The sequence below is a fragment of the Hesperophylax consimilis genome, chromosome 7 (assembly GCF_061612785.1).
Source record: "Hesperophylax consimilis isolate HC1 chromosome 7, BYU_Hcon_1.0, whole genome shotgun sequence".
NCBI lineage: Eukaryota > Metazoa > Arthropoda > Insecta > Trichoptera > Limnephilidae > Hesperophylax > Hesperophylax consimilis.
Window position 1 is genome coordinate 6,854,665 of NC_142842.1, and position 18,432 is coordinate 6,873,096.

The following is an 18,432-nucleotide window of genomic DNA, read 5'->3' on the forward strand; positions in this document are numbered from 1 at the left end:
TTACGTCAACGAAAGATGTGTATGACATTAAATTGGTGAAATACTTTGTATTTATTTCTCTATAGATTCTGAAAAGTAGGTTGGTAGGCACCAATATATATTCTGATGGTGTTTTCTATTTTATTTCTTTCTTTGGCAGTGCTATAAATATTTGTTTAGGACTCGACTAATATTTTGGCAACTGTCCAAGCTGAAAATTGAAAGAATGACAAGTGAGATTCTGTCAAGCAATCCAAAACATAGTTCAATAATTATACCATGTCAACACGGTTCAAAGTTATGGTATGGTTCAGTGGTTAAAGATATTTTGAATTATTTGTCAGAAAAATGTAATCATTATTGTTAATTAAATTTACGCAACCGTGCCATCACGCATTATGCGCTATTTCAACAAATAAATGATGTGGCAAGATTATCTCTCAACCATTACCAATCCTCTATTTCAAACAAAAAATCGATAATACTTAAGTATTTTTAATCGAAGTCTAGATTTTATTCTTCTTTTCGAATTGTTTTATAGTTTAACCAGATAAATTGATATTTCAACGCTCTATTTGTGATATCAAATTACTTTCTAGCTGAAAATAACTATATAAATTCATACAATCAACAACTTCATACAACCTTTGAAACAATTCATTGCTCAACAGGCAATTTATATCATTAGGCAATTTTTTTTTTTTTTTTTTTTTTTTTATTTATTGCACAACAGATAGATTATCCAATTACTGTACAATTCTCAATTTGACAATCTTAACACCTATGAAGATAATTACTATACAAAAAAAACTTTAGGCTATTTAAAGAAGAATTATATATATCTAGTGCTTCTGAGATTTCATTCAATAGCACCATTCCTCTTGTCATGCTATGTTGTGCTAGAATATCTGTTCTGCCGTATGGTATTTTGAATAAGTCGTGTCGACGACTACGGCTGAAGTTTTCGGGCACGTATAAACCATAGCATTCCAAGAGGAACGGGCTATCAATATAGTTATGGATTATGTTAAAACTAAGTATTGCAAGATTTGCATGACGTCTAGTTTCCAAGATAAATCTATTTGTTGCCTCAAGTAGGTCCACATGGTGCATGAACCTTGGATAAGTTCCACGCATCCGCATATAGACATACCTGAGGAATTTTTTCTGGATTTGTTCCAGCATATTAATATACTTAGTTTGGTGCGGAGTCCACACACTACTAGCATACTCCAGCTTACTTCGTATGACGCCATCAAACATGGCTATCATTGCATCGGGTCGTGAAATTGTTTACATGTTCTGGTGATAAATCCCAGGAGTTTGTAGCATGCTGTAGTAAGTCGTGATATGTGGTCCGAGAATGTTAGTTTGGGATCAAAGACGATACCGAGATCTTTATAGCTATTGACTCGGCATAATTTTTTCTCTTTAATGGTGTAATCAAAAACTACGGGCTTCTGAGAGCGGGTATATGTCATTGTTACACATTTTGTTATATTAAATTCTATTGAATTCTATCATATAGGCAACTTTCGCAATTTTTTGTCAGTTAATAGTAATTATTAAAACACTAATATTTCTAAACTACTATGTTCACATAATGAATTAGGTAACATATTTAAACTTCGTTAAAAAAGCCTTTTTTACTACAATTTTTTTTTAAAATTTATACAATTATATTTATAATTTATTACAATATACAAATTTGTATTCCTGTGTAAATAGGTCATTTGTAAGTTAAATTTAAGCCCACCAAAATGCTTTTTCTAATTTTTTTTATATTTACAAGGCAGGGTAAAGTATTTTATTTTAATAATTGCCGCCAAAATCGTGAAAAAATGACTTCTTTAATATTTTACAATTTGAAAAGTAATTACATAAAGCAGCACATAACCGTACTAGATATGTAGAAATCATATTTTCTAAATTAAAATGTTCTGGGGCGTGCTCCTCCCAGACTGTGTAGACAGCGGGCGGTTGGTGCGCCACTGGTATACATTTGTAAAATATCGGTTGGTAGCAGGGAAGGGCAAACTAGAACCGCTGAGTTGCTAACCATAAGTTGACAGTCACTAATTGCCGTTGTCCCTGGTTCGTTCCATTGTTAAATCAGCAATTAGACGTTATTTGATTTCCCACAGGTACGATGAGACCAGAATCACTAAACATATCCACAGAATGTAGCACAAGAGTTTTGTTAATATCCAATACCAATTCGTGTGTTTTTACTTGATGAACGGCAACGAGTACCTTTTTCTCGGAATCTACCAACAAAATTGAACAAAAATATTATAAAATATATACCCTGGCATTTTCGCTAAAATCTGGACGCGTTTTTATCATTTTTAAGCTTTCCATTCGGTTAGTTTTCACCAATACCAGAAAACTAAAAATCAGGTTTTTTTCAGTGCAGAATTCTAGGACTAAAAACCATAGTATGATGTGTACTCCCCATTGCCCTGAATTCTTATGGAGGGCAATAAGAATTCTGGGCGTTGGGGAGTATACATCATATTATTTATACTCCCCATTACACAGAATTCTTATGGAGGGCAATAAGAATTCTGGGCGTTGGGGAGTATACATCATATTATTTATACTCCCCATTGCACAGAATTCTTATGGAGGGCAATAAGAATTCTGGGCGTTGAGGAGTATACATCATATTATTTATACTCCCATTGCATATAATTCTTATGGAGGGCAATAATGTGGATTCTTCAGTGAATATCTACATTTTGTCGCTTAATAAACACAAAAGATTGAAGCTGGGGCACTTCAGTTAGACATCAAATATCAAATAAAAGTGTTTAAAAGGAATAAGATTTGTACATACTTTTATTAACTATTCCTACGTAAAAACAACTAACCGGGTGTTTAAAATAAACAAATGTGATCACGTAATGGAACTAACGGATTCTTTACCAAATCTATCAAACTTGTTTTTTTTTTGTATTTCTTGGGCATTAACTATGTATCAATTTCTACATATTTTTGTTTCATTGAGTTTTATCTTCCAATGTACATTTGTTATTTTATTTTATTTTCCTACGGGTTTCGACACAACCGTGTCATTAACTAGTTTTAAAATTGCTAGTTAATGACACGGTTGTTTTGTTTTTGAAGCTTTATTTAGATGTAACAATTTTTTTATACATTTAGTAATAAAAAACATATAAAATACAAAATAAAATAACAAATAGAATCATAAAATTATAGGGAAAAAGAAATATACAGTAGGTATAACAAAAAGAAAAACAGTTACCCCGGTTTAAGAAATAGAGTTTGAGAAATACATTTAACTCCTGTTAGATGACAATAATATTTGTGAGTGTATACAATTCATAATATTTTTTAAATATATATAGCACATGTTTTACGGAAAGTCTCAAGACTTGAGGCTTCCTTTGTGGCACTTAATAGGTTATTATAAAGCTTTTTCCCTGTTCTGTGTGCACGTAAGATTAGTTTTGGGAAGCCTGGAAGTCTCCGCAACTCCTCGTAGGATAATTGTGAACATTTTCATGGTACATAATACTCGTATTAGTTTGCAGATATTTCGGGAGCAGGTTATTTTTAGCTTATAAATCATTGATAACGTATTATATATAATATGTTGTTTAGTTGTCATCATATTTAAGTTTTGTAACATGGTCGGGTCGAAACCGGTAGCAAAATAAACTAAATTTAACTAACAAATGTACATTGGTAAATAAAACTCAATAAAACAAAAACTGTTTAACTTTTTGTTTTCAGTGTTCGTCCAAATTTACGAAAAAACTATAGGTACATTAAAAAATATATTATGCACGCTTTTTAAGACACCACCAAACTATTAATCTTGTAAACAATCGACATAAACCGAGTGCGAGCGCAGAAAATTAAGTTCGTGGTAACGTGGTTAAGGTTAAACGCAACGCTCGTTGTATTCTACGTGTTCACAGATGGCGTTAATTAATTAATTTTGTTTAAATACGCTTTTGCAAGGTATTGCTTTACAATATTAAGACAAATCATTTGTTTGCGCCCGTATATACGCAATATGAATATGAATCAATAGTTTTGTTCGTTTAAAGACTTAATTCTCTCGAGAAAGGCACACAAATACAATATTTTACCGATGATTCAATCCAATATTGTATTTGTATGCCTTTCTCGATAGAATTGAGTTTTTATATGGACAAAACTATTTATTCATATTCATATTGCGTATATGAGGGCGCAAACAAATAATTTGTCTTAATACTGTAAAACAATACCTTGCAAAAGCGTATTTAAACAAAATTAATTAATTAACGCCATCTGTGAACACGTAGAATACAACGAGCGTTGCGTTTAACCTTAAGGTCAGTAGCGCAGTTCAGTATGGAACTTTTCTGCGCAGGGTTTTAAAGCATTGGGTATGTCGATTGCTTACCGACCCATGTGTCGACGGACTTATAATATGTAAATACCTAAAATTAAATACGAAATCAGACTTTGTTTAATGAATGTAGAAATGAGATATGGTTAAAAAATCACTTTCTTTTGATCTAAATAATTAATTCAAATATATGCACGTTACAAATATATAATCCAATTTCCAATATTCTACAATACGCAATGCAAAAAATAAAATAAAAAGAGGGACGTGACAAAAACGCAATGTACAAACATTGGCGATAATGCCCACGTATGTCTTAGAATTTAGATTAACAAACATAGATTCTTGTATTTATTCATTGACTGTTAAAATGTAGCTTTTATATTAAATTTATTTTTATCTTATCTTAGTAATTAATAATGTAAGCCTATCTTGATAATAAATAACAGATTGCAAGAACATACGGTGATAAATAATTATTCCAGTATCGTCAATCTTTAGAAAAGTGTCCAGCGACAAAATAAGTGACGTGTGTTTTAAAAAAAGTGAAAGTGAACAAAAGCACGGGCTTCACAGCAAGATGATCTTCAAAATGGTAAGATTTTATTTCATATACCAGGTACCTATTTAAATAAAATTAATATTAAGTTACTTAAATTTTTTTATAAATAAATAAAACATCTACAACAACATTGAACATATATATTTTAAGCCATAATATTTGTCACTGGGGTTCCTTAATTCTCAGGGTCGGCCCTGAGGTAAAAGGCGCCTAGAGCGAGTAAAATTTTTACACCACTAGTCAAAACTAGTAGACGCCTAGTAAAGTGTAATCAGGGCCGACCTTACGCGGGCGCAATTGGAGCAGTCCGCTCCGGGAGCCAAATCGTCAAGGCGCCAAGGCGCTGATAATAACTAACAATTAACCTAACACATCGCCCTTGAGCTTATTTTTCATTAAAACTGCTCTATACAAAAATACAATTCATCCGAATATTATAGATTACAGTAATCACCTACCTAGGCATCTGGTTTGGACAAGGGGCGCCAATATTTTACTAGCACCGGGCTCCGTTTGGCTCAAGGCCGGCCCTAAGTGTGATCAGTAACAACCGGATGATTTGTACCTATTGTTGTGTAGCGCCGATTTTTATGAAAAATAATCTCAAGGGCATGTGTGTTAAGACTGTTAGGCGTTGGCGCCTTGACAATTCTGCGCCGGAGCAAACTAGTCCAATTGACCCGCGTAGGGCCGGCCCTGCTTATTCTACAAGTGAATGAAAACCTCTACATTAATGAAGTAACGATAATATCATAATAACTGTCCAAATAATGTTATAATAGTCATAAAACTAATTATTATTTGCTAGGTACCTATTTTGTGAAAATAAAATTAGTATTGAATTAACACAAATCGGCTGGCACAAAATCGATTGACGGTTCTGCATTGTGATCAATTTTATAACAAAATATATATTTTTGGTTTGATTTTAATTTTCCATGGATTATGAAGTCGATACATCAATTAAGGCGGTGTCTAGTAATTTATCAATTCGAAATAATGAAAATATTATTACGCAATACGGTAAATATGATGTTCTTAGCCGGAAAAAAAAATATTATTTATTTTTATTATTAATACAGACTTAGCATTTATCAAAATTAAATCAGAAATATGACCTTTTTATGGCCGTCTTTTCGTATTGTTCAAAAAATATTTTAAATTTTGAATATCCTCAAAAAATACCTTGAAGGTTTTTCTTCAAGACTTCGTTCAGAAATAAAAAAAAAATAAAAAAAATAAGGTTGTGGTGTAATTATTTCCTAGGCACTATCTTTAATGTTTTTGTAAATGCGGTTTACTAAATTTTGGTTAAATTTATTCTAAAAAAAGGAACGAGGAATAGTTTCTATTATTTTTGTCCACTTTTTAAAATTATTTTCACATTTTTAAATTACCATTTGTTTAAGAGTTTCGAGTTTATTAAAATAATAAATTATGTTGCCGTAAAGTGGCGACATTAATTCAGCTACCACGGCAGAAATTAGAACTGAAGGCTTATTTTTAAATATGTCAACAGATGGCGTTAATCACGGAACGACCCTTGGAATTTTCAACAAAATCTTGCGTGTCATCAGTCAGCGAAGATAATACCTACTTGTATATACGAAGAAGTTTGCCAGTATTTTTTTATAAATTGACGAACGGTCTTTCTGTGCACGTGTTTATACATGTGTTAGTTTTCGACGTGGACATGCGCACACACACTTGTGTATATTATGTAAATATGTTTTGTCATTGATTTTGAGGACAGGCATCAGAGATGTTCATCGAGTTAGGTTGATACGATTCGTCTTCACAATTTTTTATTGTATAAGTAAAATAATATTACATTTATTGTGAGGTGTGCTTAGCTGATTCTTATTTGGTACATGCTATATACGTTCATAATTTTTATTTCAAATTTAATGTACTTTACATACGATTTTTATATATTTAAGTGAAACTTCTTTACGCGCGTTATGTATTTTCGAGGACCGGAGTAAAACCGACTCATGACCGTCAAGTGACTCAAGGCCGATAACGCGACTAATTACCCTCGCAGACGTGCGTGACAAGTTTTTTTAGTAAAAACCACAGCCGTAAGTGAGTTTTTCAAAATTTAAAATTGCGCGGGACAAGTCAATTGAGGAGTACACGTTGTATACGCGGTTCTCGTCGCGCAAGATACCTCTCTTCGCGGTCTAGAGGCAGAGAGTTCGACACTCGTTATGCAGGACCCGGGTTCGAATCCCATATTTTTATAATTTTTAATTTTTTTTATCACATGCTACTTATAAATATGTGAATTTATAAGTAGCAATTTAGTAGTAATTTATTTTTACTTGTGTCATGAAATTGTTTTTAATAAAGCATTACATATTATTTACTTAGGCACCGTTATTTTCTTCTATGATCCTTATTAAAAAGCTAACAAAAAGCATTTTTTTTGTTATCCTTCAAAACATGCATTTTTTACTCTTGAATAGTCTTCAAGCACGTTTTTTTTATTACGGTCAGAGCCCATTGATGTACCTACCTATTGTATTTTTTGTGTCAGCGCGGAGCCTTCTGCAGTGGGAAAGTGTTTTAAAAAATCAAATAACAACATACAATATAAGTCACTTATAATTAGTGACATCTTACGAATTTCAACAGAACTTTTTTAGTACAGAACTGTCTTTAAATGGCTAGTGAAACCGAGTTCCTCCGCTGGGGGGCATTGTTGTAGTTTCGTTCTGAACAGGGTACCTATTATACTTGGCCTTAACATGCAGACATGCTATGCAGTTTTCAGATTATTATGTTAAAGGTTTTAGTGTCATCTATGTTTTTCAAAAGAAAACTATTTTATTTCCAAAGAAACGAACCTTTTTTTACGGAGAATACTTTTGTTTTTAAATCGCTAGGTGTCAGTAGCGGTTTAAAATTGATTAATATTCCAGGTGATTTTGAATTTTCTCTAAACAAAAAATATATAAATTATGTTATAAATGGTTCTTTGAAGGCTATAAAAATGTATTTTTATGAGTTAATAAAAAAAAGCCTTTATACCGTCCATGGATTTCTCTCATTTGAAAGAAAATAAAAGTTTTCCAATAAGTTAAAAAAATAATAAGGACATGCGAATTAGTAAAAAAAAATCGGTCGATTTCAGGTAATAAAAATAATCGATTACTCATAATATTATTTATTATTTGATGTGCGTATTTCAAAAACAAAAAGATTTTACCCTGCTCGCAGCATATTTTTTTGTGGTGATATTGGCACCTCCGATTTTTTCTAGAGTGGCACGGATTAAAATCGATATAATCGATACATGAAATAAAAATGTTTAACCTATATTCAACAATCACGAAATTGAAGACTTTTCTGGATTTAATTGTTGAGTCTTGCTCTTTCTTTTCAATAATGTATTATTTTTTTCACTATTTAGATTTGAAATGTTTGTTGCTTTACTATTCCACGCTATAGAAAATCGATGATGATAAAATATTTAATTAATATTTAAATAAGGTCTGACAAGTGAGAAGGACAAGAATATAAGTAGTTTTTTTGTTTGAAAAAAAATATTTTAATAAATTTTCAATGTGTGTATTTATAATTTTTAAAAAAAATTATTAAATTGTCTTTGTTTAGTGCATTTTTGTGTTCATAATCTCCTTTTACAGAAAAGCGAGAAACTTTCTAATGATTTAATTTCTTGGTAAACTTGAACATCTCCAACAACACATGTTAAAAGAAAACTAGTTCGAGCCGCCACGGTTATTTGATGCAATGTAAACAAAAATACTCTCATGTGTAAACGAGCACACGACAATATCGATTGAGAATGCTCACCACTATCGCAAGCAGTCGATCGTTTGTCATCTCGGCCCACGACGCGTTTAATGGGTGCTCGAGTGCGAATGTGTCTTCGGTCGGGGCCGCCATTTCGTTCCAAAATACATTAAGTTGCGAATCAACTTATCGCACCAGTTTAATACAGTGTGTCAGTGAATGTGATTGTCATCCCAATCAATATTATTGTTTAATCTCAGATAATAGTAGATGATTGTGGAACTCGTACGTTCACCATAACCTCGCCCGTAGGTGATGGGAGTAGTAAGACCACAATATGTAAACATTATCTCTCGTAATAGAAAAAATAATAGTTTTATGTTTATTTGATCCTCTTTGATGTCATGTTGGGAATTTTGTGGATTATGGCGTTACAGTTAATGTGAGTGCTTAAACTGAATAAAGAGAATAATTCATCTGATATTGTTCTCGCTACTCCTTTCGATAAACAGTGCCAGTTTCCAGTTTGTCGAGGTTACTTTTCTTGATCAGCGGATTATACCTAATATCAAAAGGTAATTTTCTCAAGCTATTTTCTTTGTTTTGAAAAATTTTCTTTTCTGAAATGAGCTTGTTGTTGTTTTTCTGTTTGTTAGTGATGTTGATCGTTGAAAGTACATAATTATATTCATTGCAAATGAATCGATGTGTAAATATAGTGATTACTCAATAACAAATCACTGAGCTGCAAAGTACATATCTACCGTTCAAACGTGATTCTTCTTATCGAACACATAGTCCAGTCAAGTTAAACATGAAAAGGGGGTTGTGCTTGCAAAAGGTCCAGTCATTCTGAATTTTTTATATGTTGTTAGGACCTAAACCAGTATTAAAAAAAAAAATTTGCAACTTCGAAAGTGCTGTGCGAGCGGCGGTGGACCTAAAAAACCAGGAAATTTTCGGATTTTTTTCAGTTTTTGCTCAATATCTCAGTAAAGGAAGGGTCTGACCGGTATAGTCGGTACAGATACTTTTAAAGAAGACTAAATTTTCTATAATGTGAGACTAAAGCAAGCTATATAAAGCCATTGGTTTTCAAGATACAGTTCTTCAAAAATAGGCAATTTTTTCCAAAAAGTGAAATTTTTTCGAAGTGGTCACTTATTTTGTAAAATAATTTCTAAAATACGCATCTCACGTCAAATATTGTATGAAATAAAGTTGTTGTAAATTTAATAAGCTTTTATTTGAGACTAGATTGATATCTGTAGACTAAACGGTTCTCTCAAAAATGGTAGATAACCAAAAACAGACATAAGTGGATTTTGGGTGAAATGCAAATAAACTTTTATCACGTCTTTTTATGGTTTTATTTATCAAACAGTTAACAGATTTTTGATGAAAAAAAGAAAAGATATTACATCTATCGGGAATTACGTCATCTTCAAACATTGTTTTATATACCTACATACCAAAATGCTTGTACAAACATCATGGTACCTACTATAAGGACAAATTACATGTACACAAAAAATAAAACTAATATAAATCATGTAGGTATTGTGTCTTGGTTGCCAAATCATGTCTTTCTTTTTATCTTAGCTGGGAGAGGCGCCCAGTCTGTAGTCGGGTCATCTTCATCGCCCGAGCATTTCAGCTCCACATCCGGGACGTTAATGCAAAATTTGCCACCGCATGACTGACAGAGGACTGAGCAGTGGAGCCCAGCATTTCTACACGAGCAGCTCCCAGAGCATCCTTTATTGCATTTACACGAAATTTTTCGCAAAAGGGCAGGAGGTGCGGGATCCATCGTGGTGGGGATGGGGGTGAGTCCTTGAGAAGACAGCTTCCACCCCCATTCAGTGGGATTCAAGTTGACTCCCCGCCACTTCTACACTTAGAGGTAGCACCTTGCTGCATGGTGGCCTGCAGCATCTTCCGTCGGTGGCAAACGGGCGAGGTTTATGTTTGTTGAAGTGACAAACGTCTTATACCTCAGGAAATCCAAAGTATCCCTCGCGATGTCACCCCCATATAGAGCCACAAAGCACTTGATGCCTGCTCCACTCACGGCTTGTGGGGTAGAGTCTGGCCGAAGGAAGACCTCCACTTGCTCAGCAAGTGGTTCACTCTTGCTCAGAAGTTTGCTGATTTTGGTCTTTCCTTGGCCAAACGGTGCTGAGGTGGTATCGCACCCGGCAAACGCGTGGGTAAATAGTACCGTTCCTGGTAATTGTCGGGAGTCCTGGTTGTTGTAGGAGGTCGTAGAGTAGTGACAGCAACCAGCTTCACCCTTCGTGCTCTTCTGAAGATAGACGTTTGTCTCTTTAGCGCTTAAACCATTGAGAAGAACGAGCAGGTCGACATCTTCTCCCACTATGACGACCCGATCGGCATCTGCTATTTTTGATAACGCCATCATGACGATCTCTCGATCAGCATCTTCTTCGGCAACAGCCACTTCTACTCCCTCCTTCTGAAAGGCGTCACAGAGAAGAGTTATAAGGCGTCTCTTATTGTTTTCATTGCCCAAAACATGCTCTTGAGCAATTTGAATTACTGTGGATTCATATCTGGAAAAGTCAATTCGTAGCTGGAATGAGCTGCGTAGCGCCGGAGTCGTTCCGCTGTTTTGGTGTTTTTTTTGGTAGCATCTTCGGGTAGCCGTCAAAAACGATGGAGACGTTCTTCCCAAAGTGGTTTCGGACGTAGGTGGTATAACGCGCCAAAAGTGTTCGAACCGTGCTTTTCCGCTGCCACACGACCTTGTGCAAGAGGTAGCCAACATCCAAAATGACGTGAGTGCTGGCATCTATCGGCGTGTGACTGGAAAGAGGAGTGAAGGGAGAGTACAGAGTAGATTTTGTGCCCTTGCGCATCCCTTGTTCATTGAACAGAGACATCGGGAACGGGGCCAACTCATACTTGAAGTCATCCTGTAAATCCTGTTCAGATTTCTTTGCAATACACACTCGCTGAAGAATTGTGAGCGGATCCACAGCCACTCTTCTGTTTTTGTCCGGCAGTTTAACGGTTGAGGTGATCGATGCCAGCGTGGTAACTTTATTCTTCTGTTTTATTACTACCTTGTCGTACATTTTCCCCACAATTTTCATTACTCCTTCCGTTCCAACTCTCTGGGCTGTGTGGCAATTAATTTCAGGACCTGCCAGTAAACCACTACTGATAGAAATTAAACTGTCAGTTTTGGGAAATGGAGGGTGGAGAGCAAACCAGTTTTTTAGTTTTTACACATCACTATTATCTCGGATGATTCGAGAAGGTCTCATGTCTACATGCTGCTCTCCAGTATGACATGATAAGCTGCAAAAACTTTCCAATTCTTCACAAATGTTCAACATAAACACCATTCCTGTTGTCCACCTTGCCAGAACACTTTCGGAGATTCCTCTTCCTTGGGTCAACCCACCGTAGGTTTTCATGGATCGCATCAGCTTCTGCTCAGCTGTTAGGTCTGACCACAACCCAGACCAAAACTTGTCAGACCGGCGAATGGTGAAGGATCTTTTTGTGAACATGTCGTATTCACTTTTATCCATCCGATCTTATAGAGCCATCATATCCTGAAGATGAGGTGCGCGCTCTTAGCATACAAAAAATGTCCAGCTGCGTGGAAAAGGGAGCATCTTGTGGACAGTGTACAAATGAAGGTTCCAATCACCAGCACGCTCTGCCTGGATGAATAGTTTTATCAAAGTGGTCATACGAAAGTATTGGACCCACAACTGTGATGTTGGACCATTCGCTTTAATTTTCTCCAAGGCACTTTTAAATTTTGCCTTTAGTATTTGGTAGGTATCAATTTCTTCTGCTGATATAGTGAGAGACCTTTCAGTGTCTCGCAGCAATTTTTCAGTCTCGTCTCGCTCCTCAAGAGTTATGTCAACCTCATAAAAAACAATGCTGGCCAGTGTGATGTTTGCCAAAATGTGGGCTCGAACAGCTCGTGAATATTCGTGCCCATTCATATGGGTACCCATGGGTATAGGTACTAATGGGTACTTGAAATTTGAAATAGTCGTAATTATATTATAACCCTAGGATAAACCCACGATGATTAATGGATTTACTTCACAGCACAATAAAACCATAAAAAGACGCGAGAACAGTTTATTTGGATTTCACCCAAAACCCACTTATGACTGTTTTTGGTTATCTGCCATTTTTGAGATAACCGTTTAGTCTACAGATATCAATCTAGTCTCAAATAAAAGCTTATTAAATTTACAACAACTTTATTTCATACAATATTTGACGTGAGATGCGTATTTTAGAAATTATTTTACAAAATAAGTGACCACTTCGAAAAAATTTCACTTTTTGGAAAAAATTGCCTATTTTTGAAGAACTGTATCTTGAAAACCAATGACTTTATATAGCTTGCTTTAGTCTCAAATTATAGAAAATTTAGTCTTCTTTAAAAGTATCTATACCGACTACACCGGTCAGACCCTTCCTTTACTGAGATATTGAGCAAAAACTGAAAAAAATCCGAAAATTTCCTGGTTTTTTAGGTCCACCGCCGCTCGCACAGCACTTTCGAAGTTGCAAAAATTTTTTTTTAATACTGGTTTAGGTCCTAACAACATATAAAAAATTCAGAATGACTGGACCTTTTGCAAGCACGGATGTACATCTTGACTGGACTAACAGAAGAGATATTATGTTTATCAGCAAACAATTGGCATGTATCACTCTAAAATAATCTGACATTTCCTTGATAAGACTAGACGTCATGTCAGACGAGTGGAAACTGCACGTACATATATGTTGAAATATTACATTCCACGGTAATACAAATGATTCCTATTACCATACATAATTTAATTATTGATCTCTGTCGTCATTTTTGTGGTCAGTCTAAATTCAAAATATTATTTATGCTAAGTTTTTAACATTTCAATGTGCGATGACCTACTGATAGCTCTGATAATTTATCATGCATGACATTGATTTTTTAAGTGCAAAGTTGCCAAATTAGAACTCTTCCAGAACCTAAGCAGTTTTCTTTTATATACCTATGTTCTGTCTTATTTAGAGAGTGAGGGAAGAAGATTGGAAATATGTATCTTATTTATGTAGGTATATGAATATACTAAGTATGTCTTCCCAAAAATCATTTTACTCTTGTTTTAGCAACCAAATAAAGTATTTTAAAAACATTTTTGATACGTACCTTCTACACTAAACATACATAGGTACATAATACACGGAACCTACTTTCTATTAGATTATAAAAACTGGTATAATAACAATAACCCGTGGACTAGAGGAATAACCCGTGAAAAATCATGAATTGTAATTTGACTTGATCTTGTTGGATGCAACTAGGAAATGTTGTTTTTCTACATAACCTAAAAATATTACACATTTTAAATATAGAAAAGATAAGAATAATAATAGTCGTGTAAAATATATTTCGTAAAATACTTGTCGAATTCCGCCGCATGCAAAGGCTTTATAGAAAAAAAACAACACTTGATTTCAACTTAAATGTCGAATGCAGACAACTATTTAGGACAGATGTTATATTACAGGTAGGTACGTTATCGCTTGTCTGAATTCTTCACACAATCAGTTCGTCAATGTCAAAAATGACATTTTTCAACCAGAGTTACACCACAGACCGACAGACTCACAACCGAAAACAGTATTTTTATCAATTAATGGATGTACCGAAATACCCAGAACGGGTGGGAAAGGGTTATCGGTTATTATTTGTTGTATGGATTATCGTTCAGCAAATTGAGGTAGTACCTGGGTATCTACCTTACTAAATTACATTACAGGTTCGTGGTGCTTACCTGCAGTTAATTATTGGTAACATGCAAGTATTGGGTAGGTACTTAACCTACATTCTTAGAACAATAACAATAAAAGTAAATAAGTGTAATAACAATAAATACAGGCTAATTAGTGTAATGGCGTAAAGACAATAAGTTGAATACCTATAAAATTTGTGAACAAATATTGCTAATGTTATAAGTTCTACCTACTTTGCTTATTTATTATTACTTGCAAAACCTGTTTTACCTTTTGAAGGTAATGCTCTTTTTGGCAATATCTTACTGTGTGCCATATATAAACTCATGTCTACTTTCTTTGACAATATGTTACTTTTAAGGTGAAAATGTATGTATATAAATGTAAAGTCAAACATTCCCGGGTTACGAATAACCTGACAATATTTGAAAATCTCCTACTACCATCACAGTAAGCGGAAAATGTTGCTTGTGTTGTGATGGAGGACTTAGTCAGCCGAGGAATTGAACACACTACGCCCGGGTGGGACCGCGATGTCAACTCAGCCACCAACCGGTGGATCAGATTTAAGAATTGACAGATTTTAATGCACATATAATTGTATTACATACTAATTTCATTGATAAAATTGATAGAAAAATACCTATAGTAAGTCATAGATATAGAAAATGAGGAGGAAAGCGATTCACTGCGCCTCGAAATGATCGACAAATTCGTGACATTTGCCTGGAAAACGGGAAAAAATTTACGGAGGAGTTGCGCTAGTTAGAAGTGCGAGGGAGGAAAATTATAAATAAATCCGAGTTATTACTTCTGCCAGAACAACCAGGCGTCGTCTTGAAGAAATGGGGTAACTGTAACTGACGCCAAGGGAGGTATTAAGGGATTTTTCTAAATAAATGTGTATTATTTAAAATAAAATCATTAATTTTCAATTATATAAGTGTGATGTATGGTAATAAGTTGGGTGGGTATTCAAGCGATAGATGGCACTAGTCAGAAAGATTATTCCAGAGTCCGACAGATGTCGCTAGAGTGTAGCAATTGCCTGTGGGGTATCCTTGTCAGACTTCAAGCTTCTAGAAACAGAGAATTACCAACCCTCAAGTAATAAACAGTGTAGCTAAATCCAGACTTATATTTATTGTAACGTAAATACACGCAATTATTGCAAAGAACCTTTTACTTTATCAAAGAGTTCCCAACACAGAAATATGCATAGTAAGCAGAGATATAACATATAAGAAATACCTAATATCTAATATACTTTTAAAAACAAATAAAAGTATAAAATCAGTCTATTTAAAATATCATTCAACTTCAAACCGATAATAATTTAATTTTTGCACGTTTAACTAATAATTTGGCCACACAGTCCACACACTGTATATTCAAAGCTGGAATAACCTATAAAGATAATGTAGAATATTTTTTTATCTATAACCAGCAAGCAAGTAGGTACTTAGTGTCAGCGACATAGCCCGGTGATCATGATTATCCGCGCCCCTTACAGTTAAAGCAAGCCATACACGCTACGGTCTACCGGAGAGGTTGCCGTTGAAGGTCTGCCTGCGCAGGTCAATCGTACGTCGGTAGCGTGTATGGGGACGTTCCGGTGTACCGGAGCGGTCTTCAGTTCATTCTCTTTGCGATGGCATCGATTGCAGACGATGACGGGTTGGCGTTGATAGTCCTTGCGTTAATTTTGATGAAAAAAGATAAAACAGTGAAAAAGAAGCGAACAAAGTGGTGTAAGCATTGGTTATTGAAAAGGAAAACGTATTGAATGAATTAAAATTTGAACCTGAAGATTTCAAAAACTATCTCAGAATGCACGAGAACACATACCTAAAATTACTTGCAATGGTTACACCAATGATAAAAAAGATATAGTTATGAGAAATAATATATTATCAGTTACTTTAAGATTTGACGCGACCTGCGCAGGCGACCGGAGTACATGCACACACACGCAGGTACAACTTACGGTGTCGCCCAAAAGAATTGATTTTCGATTTTGCACCGGTCGCCTGCGCAGGTTAAAAAAACTGCACAGGTCTATTCCCACACACGCTCCGGTCTGCCTGCCCAGGCATACCTGCACAGGTAGACCTCTCCGGTGGACCGTAGTGTGTATGGCCAGCTTAACGCAGCTCTGCGGTATGCGGAACTCCTCTAATGATTATTATTTATTATTAATCGCTGCCTACTAAACCACTGCCAAATGATCACACAGATCACGATGCCCTCGATCACAACAATACTGTTTTAAACGAGCCATTAACTATGTATAAATTATTACTTGCGATGCAACGGTTCTTGCTTTGACGATAATGATTGTTCGATGGTTGGATTATCGTTATTGCCTAATTATTGTAATTTCAGACAGAAAATAAAATAATTTTATGTTATTGATCGGAAGAAAATGGGTGCAATGCAATTCGATGAAATTACATTGAAAATAAAATGTGCAGCTGCATTTGTGTCATTATTACATAGTTAAAATCACGGCGCTATCACCCCGGGGAAGCTTAATGCTAAATCACTATTTTGAATAATCTTTATAACGAATTGGTGTACATTATGAATACCAAAAAAAATGCTTTAGATAAATTGAAGGTTTTCCTTTTGTTTCGTTTGAGTAGAATACAAATAAAAAAAATGACTTAATAAAAAATATAAATGTAAACTACTAAAATACCTTTTTTTCAATAGAAATGTATGAACGCGTAAAGGAAACAACTTTTAAAAAATACAGTATTATAGCTAAGATTATCTGTGACAGTTTCACTTGATTAACTTATTTGCTTTCTTATAAAATTATTTACAAAATAAATAAAAACCAGTTTTTTGCTCGAAATTTAACGTTTCCAGACTTCGTTTATCAATCGGTTTTAATGCCTATTACAAACAATATAAGGTATACCAAGAATATACACATTTTTGGCTTGTAGCTTCCTCTTAACATCTTCCACAAATGGTCTCCACTGACTGTGGTCCCTCACCATAATATGTCTTCAGTCCTCAGGCAACTGTCCTGCTTCAACCCACTTCCACGTAGTCAGTCGACTTCTTGCTCGGCCTACCTCTGGCTTCTGAGTAGCTGGTCAAGATTTTGGGTATTTTCTGGCATTCTTTAAACATGTTCAACCCATCGCAATATTTGAGACCTACGTAATGTGCTTCTCAATCAGAACAAAAATGAACATCTGGGAATATTTTGTTTACCCAACCGGTAAGGGCCCCGAAGAATAACTCTAATTGTTATTTCTCCCGCTTGCATCGGTGCGGGCAAACAGCCCGGTGACATTTACCGCATGATAAAGTTTTCATTCTCAACCGCTCGACTGTGAAATGTCTCGTCGGATATTGTGTTTTCTCCTTCTTATTATGCGGGTTTCTTTAAGACACCACAACACTCTAATAATGGAGGTATCCTCAAGGCTCACATTTTAATTCATTCCAACAAATTCGTAACTATAATATCTTCGTTTCTTCTTACAGTACTTTATTATTAAAATATTATAGGTAAAACGGTTGGCAACTATTTTAAACGTTTTTGAACTATAAAATTAGCGGTAAGCACTAGATTCTATTTTTCTAGGCAATGAATTGGAAACTTTCCGAGGGATTCAGTTAGATTTTTGTAATATATTTTCAGAATTAATTGATATATACCCCGCCGAAAGTTCATTTTTCTAGGCCTGCTGGGACAAATTCGACCGTGGGTTCATCCAATTCGCCGGGCACCGCGCCGATTATTGTTTTACACGCCTTCTTCACTTACGTAGTTAAGATTCCGACTTTATTTTAGAGTATTGTGTTCACTCCTTATTTCCTTGTAAAGAACCTTCACACAGCATAACCAATATACATCTTTATATTGTTTCCCTGCAGCTGAAGTTTTTGATTATTAACCGTAATTAGTGACTTTGAGCTTTGTAAAAGTACCTATACACATTTTGTGTGTATTTTTGTC

The 18,432-nt window shown here is 34.8% G+C and overlaps 1 protein-coding gene across 3 annotated transcripts in view; it reads left to right on the forward strand.

Annotated features, from left to right (window-relative positions):
* Positions 1-4,822: 4,822 nt before the first annotated feature.
* Positions 4,823-18,432, forward strand: part of LOC149422246 (uncharacterized) — a 202,839-nt gene continuing 189,229 nt past the window's right edge. The window contains exon 1 of one of the 3 annotated variants that reach the window (XM_089633177.1): positions 4,823-4,940. The gene's annotated coding sequence lies outside the window, so the exon portion shown is untranslated. Of the gene's footprint in view, positions 4,941-8,750; positions 9,242-18,432 lie in introns of those variants that run through there. The other 2 variants (XM_089633175.1, XM_089633176.1) reach the window with 2 other exon arrangements.